At 37.1% G+C, this 24,706-nt stretch overlaps 1 long non-coding RNA gene across 3 annotated transcripts in view; it reads right to left on the bottom strand.

The window, feature by feature from the left end:
- LOC110676796 overlaps nt 1-24,706 on the bottom strand; it is a 162,515-nt gene that overhangs the window by 21,048 nt on the left and 116,761 nt on the right. For 2 of the 3 annotated variants that reach the window (XR_002500727.1, XR_002500728.1), the window contains exon 3: nt 2,549-2,682. This is a non-coding gene — a long non-coding RNA (uncharacterized LOC110676796). Of the gene's footprint in view, nt 1-2,548; nt 2,853-24,706 lie in introns of those variants that run through there. The other variant, XR_002500726.1, reaches the window with a different exon arrangement.

The following is a 24,706-nucleotide window of genomic DNA, read 5'->3' as shown; positions in this document are numbered from 1 at the left end:
AAGTGTTTTAATGGTTACACCTTCAAAAGGGCTTAACTTCAAAGTTTGTTTATATTTTCATGCAAAAATCCGTCCAAATGTTACAAATAACTATATAAACCAGCTTTGATTCAAATTTGGATGGTGCATCATTTCGGATAATCACGACCAATGAAAACCAATCTAAATATCTCAGATTTCTTTTTAATTTGTGATCTTCTACAATCAAAAGGGCGTAATTCCAAAACGGGCCCTACGATTGTTTTAGAATTTTGCTCAGACATGCAACTTAGTTAACGAAAACGACTGGTGAGTACAGATGAGATGGAGATTTTTTTCTGATAATAACGATCAGAGGGCCCAGATAGCCGTAGCGGTAAACGCGCAGCTATTCAGCAAGACCAAGCTGAGGGTCGTGAGTCGAGGATCTCTTCGGGTTGGAAATTTTCTCGACTTCCCAGGGCATAGAGTATCTTCGTACTTGCCACACGATATACACATGCAAAAATGATAATTGGCACAGTAAGCTCTCAGTTAATAACTGTGGAAGTGCTCAGCTGAGAAGCAGGCTCTGTCCCAGTGGGGACATAACGCCAGAAAGAAGAAGAAGGGAGCACCGTGTGACCATTCACCATATTTGGATGAGTGGTCAGAAATTGCAACAATTTCTGTGCAGGCAGAGCGGGCCAAGTCTTGAAAAGCAATAAACTGATTGATTATTGCATTTTCTGAGTCATTTTCAGAGTCAGATAAAAGTTTATGGTAGTTCTATGGTGTATGTATGGGATGTGCTAGACCCCGCTTATTGGACCAGTATATTTTGGTCGGTACTAAAGATTTTCACTTGGTACACTCTGACTGAACACATATTTGAATATTTCTGGTCTTCAATGCCCTGACCCTGCAAAATCTTAATTTTCAAGCTATCGTAATGCCACTGATTTCGGTATTGACAAAAGGATTATTGAAGAATTTACGATGCTGTTGTCGAAGGGTCTTGATAATCTGCTTCTCAGAGATATGCACCCAGTTTGACCATGCAAGCATTAAATGATTTTTATTTTTCTAGAAATTGTTCAGTCAGAGTGAACCAACTCACTGAACGGTGGTCTTTAGTTCAGTCAAAGTGGACCTAATACACATAGTCCATAAAAATATCGTTCTATCAGAGGTTTGGATTATGATTTTTCATGAGTTTCCTTCCACAATATATTGTTTGAAAAACAAAGATGTGTAGAAATACTGAACCAAAAATTAAACGAGTTCAAAAATTACAGAGCTTTCGACTTTAAAACCATTTTTCTCAAAATATAAAAAATGTTACTTGGTCCACTCTGACTTATCGCCGACCAACTGTTCTACTTTGTATCTCCACAATCATTACGGGAAGGGTGTTCATTAGTGAGGGAGGAAAACAATCTGGGAGTCACCTTTGGTCGGTGGTGCGATCCATGGATAAGGAGGATAAATACGACTCTTGCTTACAACTAGTTTTGCATGTATGTCTCGTGGTGAAAAGATATTAGTAGAAGATTGAAAAAGTACGTCGACAAGTGCTAATAGCAATGAAATAATGACAAAAAAGAAAAGTATTTGTACTTGGAATAAGCTTTCGCGTGGAAAAGGAATCCAGACCGTTTTTTGAAGATGCTGTTGCGGATAAAATTTAAGTCCAAAGTTTTTAGCTGGCTATACATTCTCACCGGTGCACTCCACCAATGTCAAATATCTGGCGAATATATTTCAACTCTGGCAGAGAATTCCCCGCCATCACTACTGCATCCGGCGGTATGCAATAACATTAGATCCGGCAAACGGCGACGACACGGCTATGACGTGAAATGAAAGCATTGCTAACATTTCTCTCCGGCGCATTATCCAACAGTCATTCCAAAAACGGGCAGCAGATGCTACCCAGAGAACACAGCTGCACAGAGCAGAGATTCGAGCTCGCGTCTGTTGTGCAGCGACCAGATGACAGGTCACCATCCAACATCGGAACGAAATGTTGTCTGATTACACACTACCAGGGGAGTAGCCACCTCCCCTGGCCGACGGAAAAATATCAAAATCGACCTGTTTGTTAAGGAGCTTAATCGTCCAACTTATATTTTATTTCAATTATCATTCTTCGTCTTCAGTTAATGTTCAATATAATGATCGTTTTGCATGAAATTCTTAAAAGAACTTTTCAGGTCGCTCGACCCTGATGGAAATACTGGCCACGCCCATGCACACTACTAACTTCGAGTGAGCTTTCAGACTTAGACTGATTCGAGTGTTTCGCGACGGTTGGCCGCGGCTTCATTACGTGGATTTGTCTAAATCTAAATGGAAGGTAAAACAACACCGAACGAGTGTCAGTCGGCAGGCCGACAGATGGTGCCGGTGACAGCATAGCATAACGAATTGCTGAACCGCTTTGGAAAGGAATGGCCAGGATGAACGACGGCCGGCGCAGGACCTAATATGCAAGGAATTCCGGTTCGTTCACGGTTGCTTCCGGGATTCCTTTCGTCGTTCGTTGGCACGTTCCTTTCCAGAACACGTTTCCTGCTCCGCAACTTACCTGTCTATACAGCGGGATGCTGGCGTTGTCTCGGAACCACAATACCATGTTGATTTTATCGCGATTCATCGCTAGAAGTGGACAGTGCAGTATTGCTTGGTGGTCTTCGATTGCTTCGACATCGGTTGTTTCAACTGGGGAAATGGAACAATCAGAACAAAATACACACATGGTTAAGTCAAATGATCGGTTGTGTGGACTAGTGCAGTCGGGATAGAGAATAGATAATGGGAATTCCGTTCGGGTTACACAGGATATTGGGTGCTTAACGTCGCAATTACTGGGTTCTCTATGTAAAGGTATGCGATACGTATTTTTTCATGTCGATACGAAACGAAACGATACTCAAAATTCATTGCACAGTATATGACAAAATTAAACGAAGTAATATCTCTAGTGTTTTCCTAGTTACGAATTAAATTGAACTTTTCTTTAGGAATCGCATGAGGGTCACCAGTTTCGTGTAAAGATGTTTCGCATAAGGACATTTCGCACAAATACGTTTGGTATAATGGTTGTTTTGCGTAAAGCAGTTCCATATAAGAATAGGTAGAATTTCAAAAAAGCATATAATTCTGCTTATGTCAAACGTCCATTATGCAAAACGTCCATAAAATTATGCGAAACGTCCTGATGCGAAACGTCGTGCCTCCTTATCGCATGAATCAAATCGGAAACAGACTTTTATATCCAACGGCTACGTGGAATTAAAAAGGGTCTAGTTCAGGTTCTAGCCAAAGCCTATAAACGATATAAATTTTTGAAATTTTCTACGCTGAAACTCTAGTACAAATTGTATCGTATATTGAATCTGTTCGTACAACGGAGGAGAGTTTGTTTTACGAAGTTTTGGATAATGGTTTTTAGCGGTATTTATATTCTTTAGGTTTCTATAAGTAAGATTTACAGAGCTTCTCAGGGATAAGCTCTTAAAATCTACCGAGAATTTTTGAACTTTGATATTTGCAGGCATTTTTAAGGGCTTTCTATGGGATTCCAAGAAGCTTTTGAGGGATTCTGAGAGGTTTTAAAGCTGATTTTAAAAATTCAAAAACGGTCCAAAGTAGTTTCAGAGTTGCTCGGACCTTTTCCAAAGGCTCCCACAAGATATCTAGGATATCCAGAGTCATCCAAAAAGAATTCCAAAACGTTCCAGAGATGCAGTGCTCAAGGGGCGATGCTAAAGAAAATGGGTATTTAAAAGGTTTTCTATGGGTTACCAAGTGGTTTGCAGACCCCTAGAACGCACATGGAAGCCTATTTTAACTTGGGAACCTTGAAAACCCCCTTTTGTCATGAACACTATTGGGAATTCACAATTCTTCACCACTTTAATTTCTCAGCTGTTGTATATCCGATGAAATTTATTTCTTATGTTTCATTATGGTCTACTGTTTGCTTGTTACATGTACAAAATCAGCAAAATTTGTGGATAAACAACTGACACATTTTGGCGGATATGGCTCATCAGAGGGTAAGACGGCGACTTCAGATTTGTGAAAATCAATAAAAACCCATTCAATGCGACCGTTTCTGGAATTGGCGACAAGACAGGCTGTCGTGGTAGTGTCATTCTAAAAACACACTCAAGTCGTTCCCATAGGGGACGTTAGCCAAGGAAGGACGTTTCAAGTAATACTGTTTCATATGGTATGCCCTCTTCAACATCTAATCCAATTTCTCTCGCCGTTCCCTTACGGTACCTATTCATGTAGTATTCATTGCTTTCTTCTCCATGCTTCCTCTTACTTCGAGCAAAATAGACCGAAATATTCAACGTGGCTAGCGAATCAAAGCTTGTCTCTGAACGCTATCAATTGCACTTGATAAGCGCCCGTTGGTCGGACTTGCGTTTGTATAGCGAATCGGACTATAGCGAATCGATAAAGATCGCTTTGAGTATAATCGTCATCAACACGTATTCATAAGGTTAGGACTACAGAACGTCACGTGGATAATTTGTTCTGCACCATTTCTGCGGAAGGTACTCACTGTACCCACATTTGCAAGCTCTACATTCATTACGGCCAGGAATTCCGCATCCGTTCTCGTTGTTCACATACTTTCTGGTGTTCATTTCGATGTTTTCGATCACTTGCGCTGAAAGCGAACGCAAAACTTACGATTACACTGAACGAAATGCTCTAGAATTAAAATATGCATAGTTTTCTTTTGGCGACGAATTCAATGATTTTGTTTCCTTACAATAGAATTGTTATCTTTTCAATTTAGTCCGTAATACTACATTCGCTCTCTTCTCTACTCTTCATATAATAAATACTTAAGTTGGTGTCATATAACATTGCCACAAAAAAGGTGTTAAAACATATTTTTTCATATTTTCTTAGTTTTAAATTCATTATTTTTTCAATAATTCAATTCAGTGTTGTTGATCGGCGAGAGAATCAGCGAGAGCCAACGATAATTATTCTCTTTTTCACCTTCCCTCTTCGCACCGGGTGGTAGGAGAAGCAGCGCATGGGCAAGTCAATAAATGAACGGATTGTGTCATTCGGTTGACTTATTCATTTTCTTCTCTTCTTGCAAATGAACAAAGATACACAGCGTAGCCGATTGATTCATGCCATGATAGCGGCTGCATACAGATCGCATACAGGAGAATCGCCGCCCGATAATTTTCAAAAAATGAGAGGGAGTTTACTCATTTGATCGCAATCATTCCATGGCGGTTTTCGCATTATTCGTACCTATTGCGATACTTTTTTTTTATTTGCTAGGGTGCCGGTGCCATTAGTGGACTACCTAAGCTATAAAAAATCATAACAAAATAACGAAAAGCCTTAACAGAGATATTTTGGTGTCAACAGAAAGATTTCAACTTTTACTATATGGGAAAAATATAAAAAGAGTGATAAAACTATATTTTTAACATAAAATCGCTTGAGCCACTATTGGTACACGTGTTCCAGTAGTTACGCTAGTGCTCCAGTAGTAGACGTTCGGGAATTATATAAGGAATTTTAAACAAAATGGTAAATTTTTACATAGGATTAACATTTTTCCCTCGGAACAGCAATTAATATCATTCGAATGGAGCATAAAGATCATCTCTAGGGCTTTTCTTCATTTTTATACATGCATTTTAAGAACTGCTTCCATCCGTTGATCCACTACTGGAACACGACGGCTACTACTGGTGCAAGGGAGCAATTTTGTTTTGCATAAACTTAATTATTTATATGACTTTTTGATAAAATAAAAAGCTGAAATTTGGCAAATCGACTAAACTAGAGACGATCTATCCACCAAAAATAGCACATGTCGTTTTTATCGAAAAATATTCGTTTTATTCCATAGTCCAATCTACTGGTACATTACAACCATTGGTACCGGCACCCTATGTTGTTCGTTTTGGACACGGCTCGCACCTACGAAGATCCATCTGGCCGTTTGCAATGCTTTTGCAAGTCCGACAGCTTGTGCGTGCGTATAATTGGCTTTTTTTACAACACAAATTCAACAACGCTGCAATTTTCACTTTTATAATGTTTTTTGTATGTTAATTTGACAGTTTTGTATGAACTTTAATATCATGAGGACAATCATTTGCCGCTTCCTTCAGCGTTGAGCATAAATGCAGTTAAATTATTTTAATCTGAAACAGTTGAAAAAGATTTTATACCTTATGATATACTGCAGAAGAAGACGTGAGATATCCTTGATATTATTTGTTATACAGTTTAGTTGGTTTAAATTGAAATATCAAACTGCAATACTTAATCGCCCTATTTCGCATTCAACAAAGCGTTCTGCTTATTAAAAAGTTGAAGAAAACAGTTTTATTTTTATTTTATTTGTTAAAAATCCAATTTTGCTCGGATTATTCAGTAAAAACGGGAGTTCAAATGTTTTCAACAATTTATTTCGTATTATTTTCACAATTTTCGTTTGCAACAAAAGCCAAATTTAGATTGACCTACATCATAAAACTTTTGGAAGAGTGGACATTTTGAAATAAGCTTCGAACATTTGAGCGAATTATAATACGGATTCAATGATTATATTCATAACTCAGATAATTTAACATCTAATATGAATACTGACGTGCGTATTGTCGTGTGGGTGTCAAAAAACTAATCCATGGCCATCCAGTGGCTATTTATAATGTATTATTCAAATACCACATTGTTTTCATTATTCTGGTTTTAATTTGCTGTAAAAATATTGGCCCAAAGTCACCATTATGGACCAATGTATATTAAAGTTATGTTGGTGTCAATCGAAACTATTATTCTATATAATAATCAGGCTCTTTTCCCAATGTGTTTAATTGGTGACTATGAAATGGATAGGTATATACCATGTTGATATTTGTTTTTGATTTCATGGTGTAAACACTTTTTTAATTCAATTGCATTCAAAATGTTGTATTGTTGTCATGTCTAGAATCGGGTAAGTATACTTGATGCATCCTGTCTAAGTAACAACACTACAAATTAAAACACTATGTTTAATTCAAACCAAGGAAAGCTTTTTGCTCAAATTGATCCTATTAGCCTTAATGCGCTGTGTACATTAGTATGGGAAAAAAATCAGATTCTCGCTCCATTCCACTTTTTGGATTGCATTTGGGTTGTGTAATAACTGTGCAAAATTTCAGCTCGATCGGTTATACTATAATTTAGCGCCAGCCGATCAAAATGTGTATGAATTTTACTATAGGAAAATTTATTTTTCAAATAAAAACTGCCGGAGGTCGCTCATTGAGCATTAAGCGTTGACTAATCTTGATTGATTAGTTGGAAGGCTTTCTCAAAGTCTTGTACAGTCGAAGCTCGTTATAACTACAACTTTTATAGTGACAAAAGCTCTCTATAGCGACATTTTTCGGCACCTTGAAAAATATTTTATTGTAATAACTATTCTCTATGGCGACTTTTCTCTATAACTACGGTCCCCTGCGATGTCGTTATAATAAGCTTCGACTGTAGATACTTTTGGATACTTTGATAAGAATAATGGAAAGACGGATTGCGTTCGTGTGAAGTTTATTTGGGCGATCTCGTTCACAGTAATTTGAACTAGTTGAGTTGGTTTTTCACTGACCTAACTGAAAAAAGTATCAACATACTTTCTGCATGTGAGCGCACATAGTGATGGTTTTCTGAATCAATATTCAATATAACCACTAAGTTTTATTAGTTTGAATTTGCGAGCTGCAAAGTCAACATGGATGCCAGAAGTAATGATGGGCTACTTACCCTTAAAAACGTGCAATTTTCCCTCTCTAAGTCGATGTTACCCAATTCGATGGGATCTGTTTCAGTTTTCTATGAAGGTTAATCGATATTTTCAAGAAAATTTACAAATATTCTCCAAATGATAACAAATATCTTAAAATTGAATGTTATGATTATTTTAATAGTTATATAAAGGCTTATAACTCATTTCAGGGCAACAAAATTTGAAATTTTTGGATGCTGCCTAAAAACTGTCAAATATGTAGATAAAAATGTTAAAATTTTACTATTCTTCACGTTAACATTACTATTTTGAATGTATTTTGTCAATATAATTAAAAGCTGGAGAATATTAGAAAGATTTGGAAAATGTGTGTTCTGTATCTCGATACCAACCTAACGCGATTGTCCATTAAATATCGAGTTTGGGAGAGTTGATTGAAAAATTAATTGTCATGACAAACGCACGGTGACTAAACTTTGGAATTAGTAATTCACAATGAAAAATTCTGAAAGGAATTAAATGTTGCAGAAATTGGATTTGTCTTCATTACATAATATCACAAGGTTTGAAAGTTTAATAACTGAAAATAAATAAAAATCATTTTTACCATTACCAGTCACACTAAATAAAAATAATTTTTACCATTACCAGTCACACTATTCAATCCCAAGCAAAAAGTGACAACTATGACAATACAACAATATTATGAATTACATGGATAAATTGTCATATACTTAATGCATAGCTTTCTAAAGGATAAGTAGCCCGTCATTCGTTTAGGCAGCCATGATGACTTTGAGGCTGGCAATTTCAAAGTTATTCAAATGCAAAAGTTTGAATTGACTTGAAAAGGTATTACCGTTTTGATTCATATTACGGACAGCTTCAAATTCCGGACACTCTCGTTTGTATGGGAAACATTTCACACGAAATGTTTCAATTTTCGCCGTCCAAAAGTTCTCATTTTCAAGGCTCGTTTTATTAGGTTTTTTCCATAAATATCATTGCAAATTTATAATGCCCAACTACCTTAGACGTCTCTTAAGTGGTTGAAGGATTTCAATTGATGATTTGACTGTTCCATTAATGATTATCATGAGCTGTCCGTAATTCGATTCAAAGCGTCTGGAATATGAGGCAAAAGTGAGGGAGCGTCCGGAATAAGAATCATGAAAAGGCCACACGTTTTGATTTATTTAAAATTATTCAAGTTGCGGACGCGTATTCTTTACCCACCATCCGAAAGTTAAGGGCTTCCGACGCTCGATAACGCTAAAAAATCATACAGAATGATTTATTTTGTGTGGTCCATGCTGGGTTATACTTCACTGAGGCCTTAAGTGTCCGTAATATGAATCAAAACGGTACTGTACGCGCTAACATGCATAAAGTATTGTGATACTTTTTCAGTTGTGTCAGTACAAAACCAACTGAATATCTTTGATTCAAAATCGTGAGCTGAATAAGCAACGATCATCAACGACGCGTACAAATTTCAATGACGGCCTACTTCGCCTTAAGGCACTGGATAATGAAACATTCGAACATTATTCATCCAGAAAACTCTTATCACGTTATAATTGATAATCCTATAAAAAAAACCTACTAAAAAATATTAAAATGTAAAAATTACAGTGAATATGTCATACTCCTACCTAAAGAACCATTTCAATTGCTATAAATTGGTTATCGTCATCAATATGATTAACTTACCCTATGCATCAAAATTCGTTCAAATACTCATTACCAATGGAAAAAGAAATGTTTAGCTCGCTAAATCATTTCGCAATATTGAATTGAAAGTTCAAATCTACAAGAAGATGAAAACGATATTTCTTATCCCTCCTTTCTGGCGTAACGTCCCAACTGGGACATAGCCTGCTTCTCAGATTAGTGTTCTTATGTGCACTTCCACAGTTATTAACTGAGAGCTTTCTTTGCCGATTGACCATTTTTGCATGTGTATATCGTGTGGCAAGGGAATCGAGAAAATTTCCTTCACGAAAAGATCCTTGATCAGCGGGATTCGAACCCACGACCCTCAGCATGGTCATGCTGAATAGCTGCGCGTTTACCGCTACGGCTATCTGGGCCCCACGATATTTCTTATATTACAATCATTTGTGAAAACATTATACTAAAGGACTGTTCACGTTAGAATTTTCGTCGGTTTCTCGAACCCTTCTTCCCCATTGTTAGTGTAAGATTGTTTGTTTAAAGATTGAAAACATTGTTGAACATCGACATTGTTGAAATATTTTTTCGCATAGTAGTTAAAGGAAAAAAATCTTGAAATCCGTGTGAGATGCCGTACTTAATTCCAGCGCATATACCGTTTTGATTCATATTACGGACAGCTTCAAATTCCGGACACTCTACTTTGTATGGGAAACATTTCACACGAAATGTTTCAATTTTTGCCGTTCAAAAGTTCTCAATTTCAAGGCTCGTTTTAGTAAGCTTTTTTCATAAATATCTTTGAAAAATTTTAATGCCCAAATACCTTAGATGTCTCTTTAGTTATTCGACGATTTCAATTGATGATTTGACTGTTCCATGTATGATTATCATGAGCTGTCCGGAATTCGAAACAAAGTGTCCGGAATATGAGGCAAAAGTAAGGAAGCGTCCGGAATAAGAATCATGAAAAAGCCGCACATTTTGATATATTTAAAATTATTCAAGTTGCGGAAGCGTATTCTTTACCCACCATTCGAAAGTTAAGGGCTTCCGACGCTCGATAATGCTAAGGAATCATACAGAATGATTTATTTTGTATGCTCTATGCTGGGTTATACTTCACTGAGGCCTTAAGTGTCCGTAATATGAATCAAAACGGTACGAGCACACATTTGAATTCTAATCATAACAATCACATCCAAGATTCGGCAGACAGTTTCTAATTCTCTACCACGCCAATAGGTATCTTCTGATATACCGTAGGAGTCTCTTATGCACTCTGTTACAAAGTTTAAAAACACGTGACACGTGAACGGGTCGAGTTTTCAAAACATTGCCAGTTTGCTGACACGCACCGTCTATAATCTATATGGTCGCAAATATTCCTAAGAGCGCCCGAGCGACCGACGCATTGATGCATGTACCGATAGTATCTTCACACAATCGAATAGTGATCCGATCGAGCGGTGCAAATTGACGCGCAGGATCGGATCACGAAACGATAATGAACAGCCTGCCGGCAATGAAGAATGGGTCACCAATTAACACAAGTAGACTGCAATGAACATACATGCCAATTGAACGAGCCTGACTCTCGCGCAATGTTCATTTCAACGTTCTCTTTGCCATGTCGCCTTTCGCCTGAGAGGGTGAACTCGGTTGCCCTCTCCAAGCGCAACAATCGATTCGGCAATAATTTCGAATTGAGTGTACATTGAGGCGAGAGAAAACATCCTTGATTCAATTAACAGAAAAATAATCTATACAAATGAACCGCATATTCCCAACATTTTATTACATAACTATTTTACCAAACCATTCATAATCATTATATTATAAGTCTTATACTCTTCGTTTTATTTTGTCAATCGTTTCTTCTTGGACCTTTATTGTTTTAAAGACCTTTAGATATTATATACATTTTCGATGTTTGAAACTGTACTTGCGTGGACTCATTTAACTCGATGGTAATACCTTATTATTGTTTCGTAAGTAACTGCAAAATGTATAACTTTGATAATTAATTATTCGAATATTCAATAAAAATACTATGAGAAACATGATCATGATAATTTGCATCAGAAAAACATTGATATTCATATCAAACTTTTATTTGTGGTCATATAAATCGAATCAAACATAACATACTCATCATTTAAGAGATGAACCAGCTTAGGGCTGAAAGTCTCAATAATAAAGAAAGAAAAAAAACATACTCATCGAAAATATCTTCATCAATTCAGCGTATAAAACCATTATCGCCAAAATAATATCGGCTTCCGCATTAAATTGTAATATCCGTGTTCTTTTTTTTATACATTTTGCTACAATCAAATACTTATCGACTAAATATTATTGAAATCTCGATCCTTCCATTAATCCAAATTCCAAAAATAAATCCATTTTGTCATTTCCTTTCATGTTGGTTTTATATCGAAGAAGATTTTAGTATTGTGAACAATTCCTGATTTTACGATCTCAATCAATCCTTGACACAATTTTCCATTCAATTTTACTATTTTGATTCTCATGATTTTTTTTAATATAGAATTTAAAGCATGATATTGTTTATTTTAACGCTACCCGGATGAAAACGTACCATTCATTGAATTAAATAAACCATTAATGTATAATAAAATCGTATTGGATTCAATACAGCGTTTTGTAATTAAATGTCGAAGCAACTTTATTCTTGTCTGTAAATACAATTCAATATAATGTAACAGAACAAAGTTTTGCTTTTTAATGGTTTTATATATAATAATGTTGGTCGATTTCCTATTGCCGTGTTAAACCACTGTTGTTTTTTTTTCTTGTGAAGCTTAACTGAAATTGACTAATTAATTAGAGCAATTCAATTATAAATGCAACATATAATATTATTCAGTATAATGTTTAAACTGCAGTAAACATTGACCTTTAGTTTTGATAACAAAAAAAACTTCACTTGACTTCAATGCTGAATTTCCTATTTGATTACCAGTTATCTGATATTGAAATCGTTGATTCACACCTTAAACATTATTTAGACAAGTTTTCCAGTTGGTAATTAATATCATGTTCACAATAGCTAAAGGAAAGATTAAAATTTCATAATCAATTTTGTTGCGACGCCACTTGAACAGGCCTAACCTGTGAATAGGTCTACCCCAGAAGCATAAACGCAGCATGACAGCTCGCGTGAATAGCGGTAGTGGTAGGTAGTGGATGGAGAAGGAGAATATAAAAACAAACAACAAACGATGAAGTAGGAAAAGTATTGGATAATTTTAAAGAGTTTTCGCCATTGCAATTAACTGCAGTCGTTTAGTGATCTACTGTGTCTAGATTGCATATTTAGAGGATTGAACGTGAAAGATAAAGATTTCTGTTTACATCGTAAAACGAACGGATATGTTGGTAAGAACTTTCATTTAGAGCTGAGGATTAGTGCATAACTCTTATGTAAACACCAACTATTTCGCAGTAGTGATTAGCCTACAATCGATTTTCTACCCGGTAAATACCAGGATTGGCATCGCCCTGTCTTTCGACGTTCTTTGTGTAAGTAGAAACAGAGAGAAAGAAAAAGTGATCCTAAAATAAAATACTTCAGGTGTAGAAAACGGCATCCGCGACGCAGTAGCCAGTTTAGGGTAACGGCACCCAATATCAGCTTACATTGCTGTACGGAAAACAGAAAAGGAAGTTGTGGGAGAGGAAACCACTTCTTGTAAGTATTTAGAAGATTAGTAATTAGAATTGTATAATAACGGTAAATATTAAATAAATTTCAGTTTTAAGCGTTGCTGAAAACTAATCAGCCGCTGCCGAAAAATTTGGTTTCCCTTCGGGAACAAATTTTCTATCTATGTTCTTATAAAGAAAGTTGTTTTTTTAATGCTTCGTATATATTTTTTTAATTTAAATTAACCTTTGATAATACATCCATTCGATTAATCTCAATATTTTTAACCATTCATCTCTTCAATGAAATATTTGAATGAGTACTTCTGTGGTGTCTTTTACGGAAACAGTTTTTTTTTTCTAACTACCTGTACATTGCAATAACCTGTTTTTATTTCAGATTTAATTTCGAGGAATCATGTTTTTTAACGAACACTGGTACGTTATTGTCGGAGTTTATTCTCTTTCTGAATTTGAGCATTTAAAATCCTGTCGTCGAATTCTCAAACATACATTTTTTTCACGTGCTATTCGATATTATTTTGATTTCATTTACTACTGGTAACACAGCATCTCTTCTTATAGACCACGATTAAATTTTAATATGGTTAACAATTTGACATATTCAACACTTACAACATGTAAAATACAAATAAAAAACAACACTGTTATGTGTATGTCAATGCAAGATCTCTAATAACAAATTTACTATTAAACCATAGCCTGATAATTTCAAATTAACTGCTCATTGAATGAATTTTCATATTCCATATTTTAAGAAGTAACATAAGCAACGTTTTCATCATGAATGGAACTGATCAGGATCCTGAAAAAGCTGTCTTGACACAAAACCAGACAATTCACAATCAAGCACGAACAGGTTTTTCATCACAATACTAGCCGGTTTTCATCACTTCGCTTAGATAGAGCTGGCCAGCCACCTAAAGAATCCGTCTAGTAATAAAACCAGGGAACTTGCAATCAGCATCCTCAACAAACAAATGTTTCATATTCATTATCCTTATAAGTATTGTGCATTCAGGTTAACTTTAGGCGTCGATGTCTTGACTGCCGAGCTTCTAATTGTCACTCGAATTGTCAACATTACTTACTGATTTTCATCACTTCTCTTGGCTTACGATCAATTTTCAAGAAAAACAAGTGTTACATGTTCTAAATCTCAATAAGTAATACCAACTGATTTTCATTATTTCTTTTGTATGCATCTGATCAAGCTCTTAAAAACTCCATCCAGTAACACAGCCAGAAAAGCTGCAATCTACTTTCTCAACAAGCAAATGTTACATGTTGTATTCCTCAATAAGTAATACTAACTGATTGATCACTTCTCTTGGATGGAGCTGACCAGGCTCCTGCAAAATCCCATCAAGTAACAAAACCAGAAAATTTCTAATTAATTTTCTCAAAAAAAAAAACGAATTCTACATGTACTTTAACTCAATAAATATTACTAGTCGATTTAGATCACTTCTCTTTTATGGAGCTGGCCAGGCTTTTGAAAATTTCCCCAAGTATCAAAATCAGACAACTTTCAAAAAATGTATGCAACAAATCAATTTTTACAGTTTCTTAATAATTAACACAAGCTGTTTTTCATTACTTCTCTTGGATCCGCCAACAATATCAGGACACTTTTAATTAAATTTCTCCACAAACGTATTTAACAAGTTTTTTATTTCATCAAGCCATAATATCTGATTTTTATCACTTCTCTTTGACACTGTTGATCAGCCTCTTGAAAATCCATAATTTGAAATCCAGGAAATATGTAATAAACATTCAAAACAAACAAGTGTAATATGATCTACGGTTACGCTCAATTAATTTTTCTGTATTTTCTTTAATAATAATATAAAACAATGAAGGAAAATAAATTATAATAATGAAGTCCCACACGGTTATCATTATGATTATAATTATAATTTATTTTTTTTAGGGACTTTACTTCTCACTTTTATTCATTTTCATTCCTAGTTCTCTTTTCAAACTATTTATTGGTGGCAGTTGCCCACTCGCTCTACATTTTAATTGTTTCCTTCAAATCTCATATTTTCTCCGTCTAGCATATGCAGAAATTGCCTCATCTGAATTGTTAACAGTTGCCACTCACTTTGCTGTTCAATTATTTATTTCAACGCTCTCGCTGTCTTATGTAGGAATTTCTTTCAACTCTTTTTTTTTCTCTTATAAGGCATCATGCAGGAATCCGCACATCTGTTCTGCTAGCAGTAGCCCACTCGCTCTGCTGATTCAATTATTGATTTTTCTCTTTTTTCTCTTATTAAGCATCATGCAGGGATCCGCTCATCTGCATTACTAGAAGTAGCCCACTCGCTCTGCTGATTATTTATTTCAACTCATTTTCTTTTTTTCTTACTAAGCATCATGTAGGAATCCACTCATCTGCAATGCTAGCAGTAGCCCACTCGCTCTGCTCTCTGTTTTCTTATCCGCATTTTTTGAAAGAATCATGCAGGAATCCGCTCATCTGCAATGCTAGCAGTAGCCCGCACGCTCTGCTTTCTTTTGTGTTTATTTTTTAATTCTTTTTTTTCAAGCTTCATGCAGGAATCCGCTCATCAGCAGTGCTGCCCACTTTGCTCATTATTCCCCTCTTTCTTTTCTTTTTATGATTATTCAGGAATCTGGTCATTTGCGTTGCTAGCAGTGGCACACTCTGCTTTTTTTAATATATTCTTTTTCTAAGCAGCATGTAAGAAGCCGCTCATCTTAGCATCATCGTTAGCAGAAGCCCATTCACTCATCATTTTTTTTTACATATTAGCATAATGCGCGTATGCAATGCTATAAGTAGCCAATTTGCTTAAGCTATAACAAGTTACTTTATCTATTCATTTTTTTGCGGTATTTTCTCAAGGCGATTCTCAAAAATTGCTGAAATATAAATCGTCAATGTTAGTTCTGCCTTTTTAAATGATGCAAAGAATTCAAAAGTGATAAGTAGCTCAAGATTGGTATTTTTGGTTGTTTAACGATTATGAAATATTTTCATAAAATATGTATTCTAATATCTCCCGATTCATGACATTCAGTTCCGTTTTTTTGCACTGCATGCAAGCAAAAATATAAAAACAAGCAACACAATATTTTACCGTGCTTGTTTTAGCTTTCCCAAATATACTTTTACTATGTAAAATTTTAGATTTTGTAATTTTACCTTTGATTGCCAAATACTTCTCCACTGTTCTCACTGAACACCTTACCTCGAAATTTCAACCGCCATGTATCCGATCTACTCCTCTTTAGCTGAAAGGTATTTTACTAAACAGCTCGAAGATTTACTCCTCTTTTTTCCATTATCAATCCTATAACATTCTTTTTGTACAACAAAAAATCACGATTGCAATATACAAAATACCCAATCGAATATTGGTATTTACTCATTTCACACAAAAATATTGCGAATTGACAATAGAATTAAAATATGCATAGTTTTCTTTTGGCGACGAATTCAATGATTTTGTTTCCTTACAATAGAATTGTTATCACAACACTACCGACTGCGCCATGTCGTATACCGTTTTGATTCATATTACGGACAGCTTCAAATTCCGGACACTCTACTTTGTATGGGAAACATTTCACACGAAATGTTTCAATTTTTGCCGTTCAAAAGTTCACAATTTCGAGGCTCGTTTTAGTAAGCTTTAACCATAAATAACTTTGAAAATTTATAATGCCCAACTACCTTAGATGTCTCTTTAGTGATTTGACGATATCAATTGATGATTTGACTGTTCCATTTATGATTATCATGAGCTGTCCGGAATTCGAATCAAAGTGTCCGGAATATGAGGCAAAAGTAAGGAAGTGTCCGGAATAAGAATCATGAAAAGGCCACACATTTTCATTTATTTAAAATCATTCAAGTTGCGAAGGCGTATTCTTTACCCACCATTCGAAAGTTAACGGCTTCCGACGCTCGATAACGCTAAGGAATCATACAAAATGATTAATTTTGTATGCTCTATGCTGGGTTATTCTTCATTGAGGCCTTAAGTGTCCGTAATACGAATCAAAACGGTACTTTCAAAATAAAACATTTTTTTTTTATTCATGGCGTCACCAGCGGTTATATATTTTTTTCACCTCGCGCGAACTGAACGCAAACCGTCCGCGTCAAAAATCGTTATTAGACTGAGCAGGGTTGCCACATTTAAATCTGTAATTTTTCTTTCAATTATCTGTATTTCTGTATCCTAGAACAAAATATCTGTATTTTGAATCTGTATGCTCCATAATTAAGCTAGAAGTTAAAATTATTCAAAACATTCATGAAAATACCAATCATTTCTAACTACATTGTGGAATTGTTACATCAAATGTTAAATTATAAAGCTTTCAAAAATAAAAATTTTCATTTTTCTCAAAAATCTGTATAAATCTGTATAATTTGGGCTGAATTCTGTATACAGAATCTGTATATCTGTATTTTAACGAAAAATCTGTAATCTGGATATACAGATTCTTGGTCACAAAATATTCGAGAAAATCTGTGAAATACAGATTAATCTGTATATGTGGCAACCCTGAGACTGAGGAACATGCGCAACGACATCGACCAGTTTTACTGCGACGCACACCCCTGTCTCTTTTCCTCCTTCACTTCGCTTTATTCCATTCCATTCAGTACCACCGTCGTATCGTCAATCGACGTATTTCTCTTCTGCATCCATTCAGCTCAACCCCTCTATCTCCGCATCCGTTCTCGCTGTTCGCATACTTTCTGGTGTTCATTTCTGGACAAACATTTCAAAAGGGCCCATCGACATTGGTAAACATTGGCTTTGCAAGGCGCTGTTGAGCCCATTTCAACTCGATCACGCTCACCAATACCACTATCAGAAAGAGCTGACACCAATCTTTCTGATAGTGGTGCTAGTTTGCGTGGGCGGGCTAAGAAGGGCTCAACAGCAACGTTTCTAAAAAAAAGGCTCAAGACCTCTTGAGCCCTTTTCAAATGTTTGTCCAGATTTCGATGTTTTCGATCACTTGCGCTGAAAGCGAACGCAAAACTTTCGATTACACTGAACGAAATGCTCCAGAATTAAAATATGCATAGTTCTCTTTTGGCGACGAATACAATGATTTTGTTTCCTTACAATAGAATTGTTATCTTTTCAATTTAGTCCGTAATACTACAATTACCTCGAATGCCATTACCCCAAATGGGTCATTACCCCGAATGGGTCACTACCCCGAACGCCATGACCCCGAATGCATGACTAATTCTAATTACAAGGTAAGGAGATAATTGTACGACTTCATATGAGTACTAAACAAGCTTGGCTTAACAATGTAACAAGAACGTAACAAGAAGATAAAAAGGAGCTAGATTTTCAGCGAATAAGTTTTACATACTCAATTTCGTTTGGATTTGTTCTCTAATTTAGATAAGATTCACACAACCACACTGCAATGCTCTGAAGAACAGCCTATTTCGAAGAGAAGGGTGATGTTATTATGAAAAAGATTGCTATAATATGCACAAAATTAGGATGTAGTAAAGTCTCCTTTTGGACGCTGCCTCTGTTTTTTTAGATGTCTGTCTACTAAATAGAAATATTAGAAGTAGAACGCTAGTAGCGCTGTTGTCACAAAACTGATTTAACTAATTATTACCTTTGATTGCTATTTTTCATAAATTGATCAATCCCACACAATAGAGAATGTTTTGTTTTGGCCTTTGACACTTTGAGGCCCGGTGCTCACGCTGTCACATCGCAGCAAACTAGATGTTGGTCACACGAACAGCAGCAACATTAGCATTCTTAGGTTAATGCTTCTACTGTCTACTAGCATTAGGATCTTCTAAAAGATTTCGTTTCGTAAAAACTTTCGTTGATTTGTTGGATTATTTACTCGAATTTCGATAAAATAACCACCAAAAATGGTTGTGTATGATTCAAACCAATGAAGAAATCATGATGGCCTACAAGTGATCAGCAGTTTCATAAAAGACATGACTTTTTTAATACAAGAAGATAAAAAGGGAAAATTTCGGATTATAATTATAGCAAGGTTATTATTTTATTTATTTATTTGCACTTTCAGCTGGCAAACCGAACAGCCTACTTGAGTATGCCCAAGTTTTTCGCTTTGTTGGCCTCTGCAACCGATAGCCCAATCGACGCCACATCCTTTCTAAGGTGGATGGCCTTACTGGCTAAGTCGATGTCACACTGCTATTTGAGGGCAGCCGAGACCTCCGCTACATCGGTGACCTCATCCAGATTTTTACACTGGAGAGTCATTTCTATAGTCAGGGATCTTACATTAACCTCTTACATTAACAGTTAAGAAAAATGAAGATTACACGTCATGTAAACTTCATTTATGCGATGTAAACGTGATGTCATGTAAATTTCAGTTTGAAATCATGTAAAAATGTTTTATATGTCATGTAATCACTCAGGATCCTGCTAGATTACATGACATATAATTGAAGTTTACATGACATATCATGTAAATATCCATGATATTCCACGCTCCAATTATGTGCATTATATGTCTCAGAAATTTACACGTTTCGTTCGAACTGTGTAGGCTTGGCGTCTTTCTTTAAGACTAGGATCATTTCATCAATCCTAGTCCGCCATCTGCACCCTGTCTGCAATGTCGATAACTTCTCCGTGCCTCACATCGCCTTCAGAACCTCGACTTATATCACTTCCTCGGTTGTGATAACGTTTTAGGCCTCGCCTAAGTTCCTACGTTTCACTGTCTCCGGCTTATGATTCTCATTGGTCATCGTTTCCGGGTTTCTCCTTACTTTCTTCTTTGCTGCAACTCGTATCCACTGTTGCTTTGCACTCCCGTGGTTCCTGTGGAAGCTGGTCTGGTTTGGGCTTACCCGTGCTTTCTTAGCCTTAGACGTGATGTTTGCCATCTTACCACGCTGAGGTAGTTGTTTAGAAAGGTTTTCTTTAATTTTTTTTTAAAGCGAATCCGTATAAGTTTTAAGCGAAATATTGTTGAACAATGGATGTGATAAAATTCAATCAAGTCTACATTTTTTTAAACGTCATGTGTGCAGCTGACACTGTCCACGTCACGTTTAACATTTCTAACATTCAGATAAACTAATCTTAGTTCCTACTAAGATTTAAGTATTGCGGGGAAATTTAAAAATTTGGATAAGCTCGCGGAAATAACGCGCAGTGGGCTATCTCCGCACAGAACAAAAATCACATAGTGTGCGTTGAAAGCTGATTGAAATAAAACACATCAATCAATCACTACTTTTCACATCGTTGGTTTACTTTTCATGTCCTAGGAGAAAACTTGAAAATTGACCTTTTTAATTGATTCCAATGCTCCTAGACACGTATCCCTCCATGGGGATGCTAATTGTAATCGCGAAGACGAAGACAGTATATAGGATTGATAAGGGAAGGCAGGAAGGCAGCATGTTAAGCGTTCCTGTTAAAGTGCGTTAAGCACAAATACGGAATCAAATTGTGGCTCACATTTTTACTCATCGAACAAATAGCTTCAAATCCCATTTCTATCTGCGTGGTTCGATTGCATATTCAATTAAAAACATTATAGACTAGCGTAGACAAATTTCTACTAGCAGAATTGCACCCCACAGCGGAGTTCTCAGAACTTAGATGTTAGTGATTAATTTAATATATTTTTGTTAGGCGATTGGACGTGTAGGTACTTGTAATAATGCTTCATGTGTTCATACTTCATGTCACACAATTTTTTGTGATTTTACCACTGTCGTAGAGGTGATCTTTAAATTTGTTCCTGATTGTCACGCCAATCAAAACAATCACACCCAACGACGAGCAAGGCTAACTTTGATGTTTACCCTGGAAAATTTAGCAGCCTGAGGGTTTCTATTTTCCAGGAATCCAAATTTTTCTTGCAACGCGTAATATTAAATCCGTAATAAATGTCAAAACCGAATCACCCCTAGGTGTTTTATGATTAGCGAAAAAGTTTGAATATCACAGAAGCATTCGAAATTCCGCATACCCTTATTTTTATGCTACTAGTTCAGCTGCACGTATCCATTGGGGAAATGGGAGAACGATAATGGAAACGATTGTCGACAATACGACCAAAAGCATGAGAGTATAGATTGAACTCGTTTCATTGGAGATTGAAATTTTTATGTTGTTCCTTTGCAGTTAGAATTTACGGAAATGAATTTCACTATCGAACTAAAGTGAATCTGTGATTTGTTCCGTTTTGCGAAGCACTTTATCTTCCCACAAAATCTCTCACCAGATTATTATCTTTTACCAGTCCATAAATTAATGCATGATTTCCATCGTAATTACTCTTCCATCATTTTTATCTCCCCGTAATGATGCCTAGATGAAAAATTAGTCTCGTTAAGCGAACTGCCATGCACTTCATCTTGGAGAGCCTTCAACCGCTAGATAACCTCATATCGCGACTTGAACTCGATATCCCCAAAATTAGCTCCCATCATTCATCGCCAGCATCATCCACCACTCAGATCACCCACCAGAAAGATATGCTTTCGTCATCATCATACGAGTAGGACGGCACTACAGAATTCGGAACCCCGTCGAAGCATTTTCCATCATAAATGAAGTAGGATGTAAAATGAGATTTCCATCAAGCCATTACACAGAGTCACCTTCCCAGTCGCCCGGGAAAAATCGTGGATGCGTTGCCGCCATAGTCGGATCCTTTCCCATTAGGGAAAACTCATTTTAAACCACGTTCATCATGAGACTAGAGAGGAAGAGGCTATAGAGTTAAAATATGATGCATTCCATGGGTGAGCGTGGCCTATCTGTGCTGGATTCGATTTCCGAGCCAGGCTGCGTGTGTCATCTCTGAGTGTTCTGATGGCACAGAATACAGTAGACTGAGTTCATAAATTATTCTGGTGTGAGCAAGCATCGGTTGGGCCTTTGCAGCTTAGTTGCATTGCAATCGAATTGGTGATATTGGCCTACGAAATACACGCTTCATGAATGAGGTATAAACGTTTAGGATGCAAATCGTGAAATCGAGTATTGACCAGCATGAATTTTGAAGGGCCCTTTAACCGTCTATGTGCATGTCAAATGAAAGTAAATCGAAAGTCAAACCTCTGCAGTTCTGCCTGACAGTAAGCATTTTAGGAATTCTCTTCCATCGTTCCATAAATACGTCAAATGGCAACTATCGGATTTTAAGTATTCATGGTATACATTGCAAGCAATGGGCAACAAAGGTCACTTGAAGAGACGGATCAAATACAATTTCTTGAAGAAATGTGCATACCTCTTTCTGTTCAATAGGTGTTATGAAATGGGCTGGCTTCAACATGCGGGGCACGATCTTCAATAAATCCAGCCAGTTCCTCTGAAAACAAATGAAAAAAACGAATCTAATTCTTATTCTCCTTTTTCTTCTTCTTCTTGATGGCATAACGTCCTCACTGGGACAGAGCCTACTTCTCAGCTTAGTGTTCTTATGAGCACTTCCACAGTTATTAACTGAGAGCTTTCTATGCCAAAGTTGCCATTTCCACATTCGTATATCGTGTGGCAGGTACGATTGTTACAAACCGTTTGCGTTATTTACAAAAAAAAAGGAAAACAAGTGTAATGTTAGGAAATGTTAAGGCTTCGCATGTAGCCCAATCGGAATCTTATTTTTAAAAGTTTTGCAAGATACCTTTAGTACTGAAATATGTTTAGCGTGTAAGGAACTCATCGCTACCAAGACCCACTCATCATTAGAAAGGTAGACGAGTTCTTGATATCTGTCATTAAGGATATGGGAGTTGGATAGGGGTAGTGGCTAGTGGAAAGACCCCCCCCCCCTTTTACGACTACTATAAAGGGGATGGGAAGATTTTGGAAAAGCTCTCTTTTAATTTTTGTCCGGAGTAGTGATGAAGACGTCTGGTTTCATCCGTTACAAAACGTGCCGGTGATTAGTTCCGCGAAGTGATACCCTCACTAAAGTTTTATCTAAAAATTAATGTGTAAAATTATACAGTTATAACGTCACAAACAGCTTAACAACACCTAAAGTTAATAGTACGGGTCAAAGAATGGCACCACCTCAGCTGGTAATAAGACATCATTTTCTAAAAACGCTAGTGCCAGAATAGGTTAAGCCTCCTTTGATCGTAATGTACATGTAATTCGAGCGAGTGTGGTGAAAAAGAATTGCAGTGAAAGTGATGGTCGGAAGTGACAAGAAGGGTACCTTGGCATAAGGGAATCCCAGTGACGTTGCTCAAAATCTGTACCTTGTAAGAACATTTATCGGTGTCTGCTCGCTCGAATCCCGACCAAGTGATAATGCGCGCTATAGTACCACTCTCCGGACATTTTGGAACTAAGTCCATTCGCTATAAAGGCGTATACCGTCACCACCCCCCCTCTGTTATATGTGAATGCCAGCCAGTAGTCGTGTAAGAAGAAAAGGCATGTGCACGATAATCCTCCGGCGAGACAGAGGGTTGGTGCAGGCCTTACAAGCTTGCCGTAAAAATCATCAGTACAGGAAGCATACAATGTAAATTCGTACCGGAACAATCGGCATAGACCCAGGCATCGAAAACGGACTAACGGTTGGAAACTCGGATCATGGAACTGTAAGTCTCTCAATTTCTACCCGTTTTTTTTTTCCGAGTTATTGAGGGTCCGCAAGTTCGACATCGCAGCGCTGCAGGAGGTTTGCTGGTGTTCACGCAAAACGCGAACGGTGTGCAACATTTCAACCCTGATCAGTTCAGTCGTCGTTTTCACCCTGTTGTTGATCCTGTCTATGTAATCCATTCCCCCCTATTCCCATTTATGTAAAGTAACCACATAACTAACCTCGAGTCGCCGCGAGTATTTCGGCTACCACCACTAACAAACACCCTTTTCTACCTGAACCACACACACACACTACTTCACGCAACCCGACCGACTAGCTTGAGCTCTCCATCATCACACCACCCGGACCACCGATTGCAGCATCCAGTATGTAGTACATAAGACAGTGGAAATTTCCATCGCAACCCCACCGCTGCGCATGCAATGTTCTTGACTACCTGCAACCTATATAAGGAGATTGCATGTGCAAGAAATTCATTCAGTATTCAGTTTCTAGCCGTTGTATGGCACGCGAATAAACCGTCATAGTTCGAAAACCGATACCAAAAGCGTTTCCCTCACCGAAAGCAGCCCAACTTAGTAGTCCTTTTCAGGACTGTTGTTGAGAAATCATATTCACAGTCTGAGCTATCGACACCCCAGGCATTCCTTCAGGGGAAGGAATTGGCCGATCATCCCTGGCATTCCGAAGAGGAATTGGCCGCCGAAGCAGGGATCCTTCAACCGAAAGGATTGCCCTCGTTAACTACTGTCCGTGATCGGACATTTTGGTCCTTCGAGCCGGATCTGCGTGATCCACATCCAGCGTGTTGCACCCGCAACCGTGGCTTGGAAATTGCCCATCGTTCCCGTTGTTCCCGTCGATGCTCTGCAGAGTTGCTTAGGAAATATTCCTCGCTGCTTCGATGAGGGAAATTGCCTTCCGTAAGTGCGAAAGTAAGTCGCGAGTGAAAAACGTAAGTGCAAAAGTAAGACG

Source organism: Aedes aegypti, chromosome 2 (genome assembly GCF_002204515.2).
Source record: "Aedes aegypti strain LVP_AGWG chromosome 2, AaegL5.0 Primary Assembly, whole genome shotgun sequence".
NCBI classification, from domain to species: Eukaryota; Metazoa; Arthropoda; class Insecta; order Diptera; family Culicidae; genus Aedes; species Aedes aegypti.
This window is presented reverse-complemented; position numbering and strand designations above follow the sequence as displayed.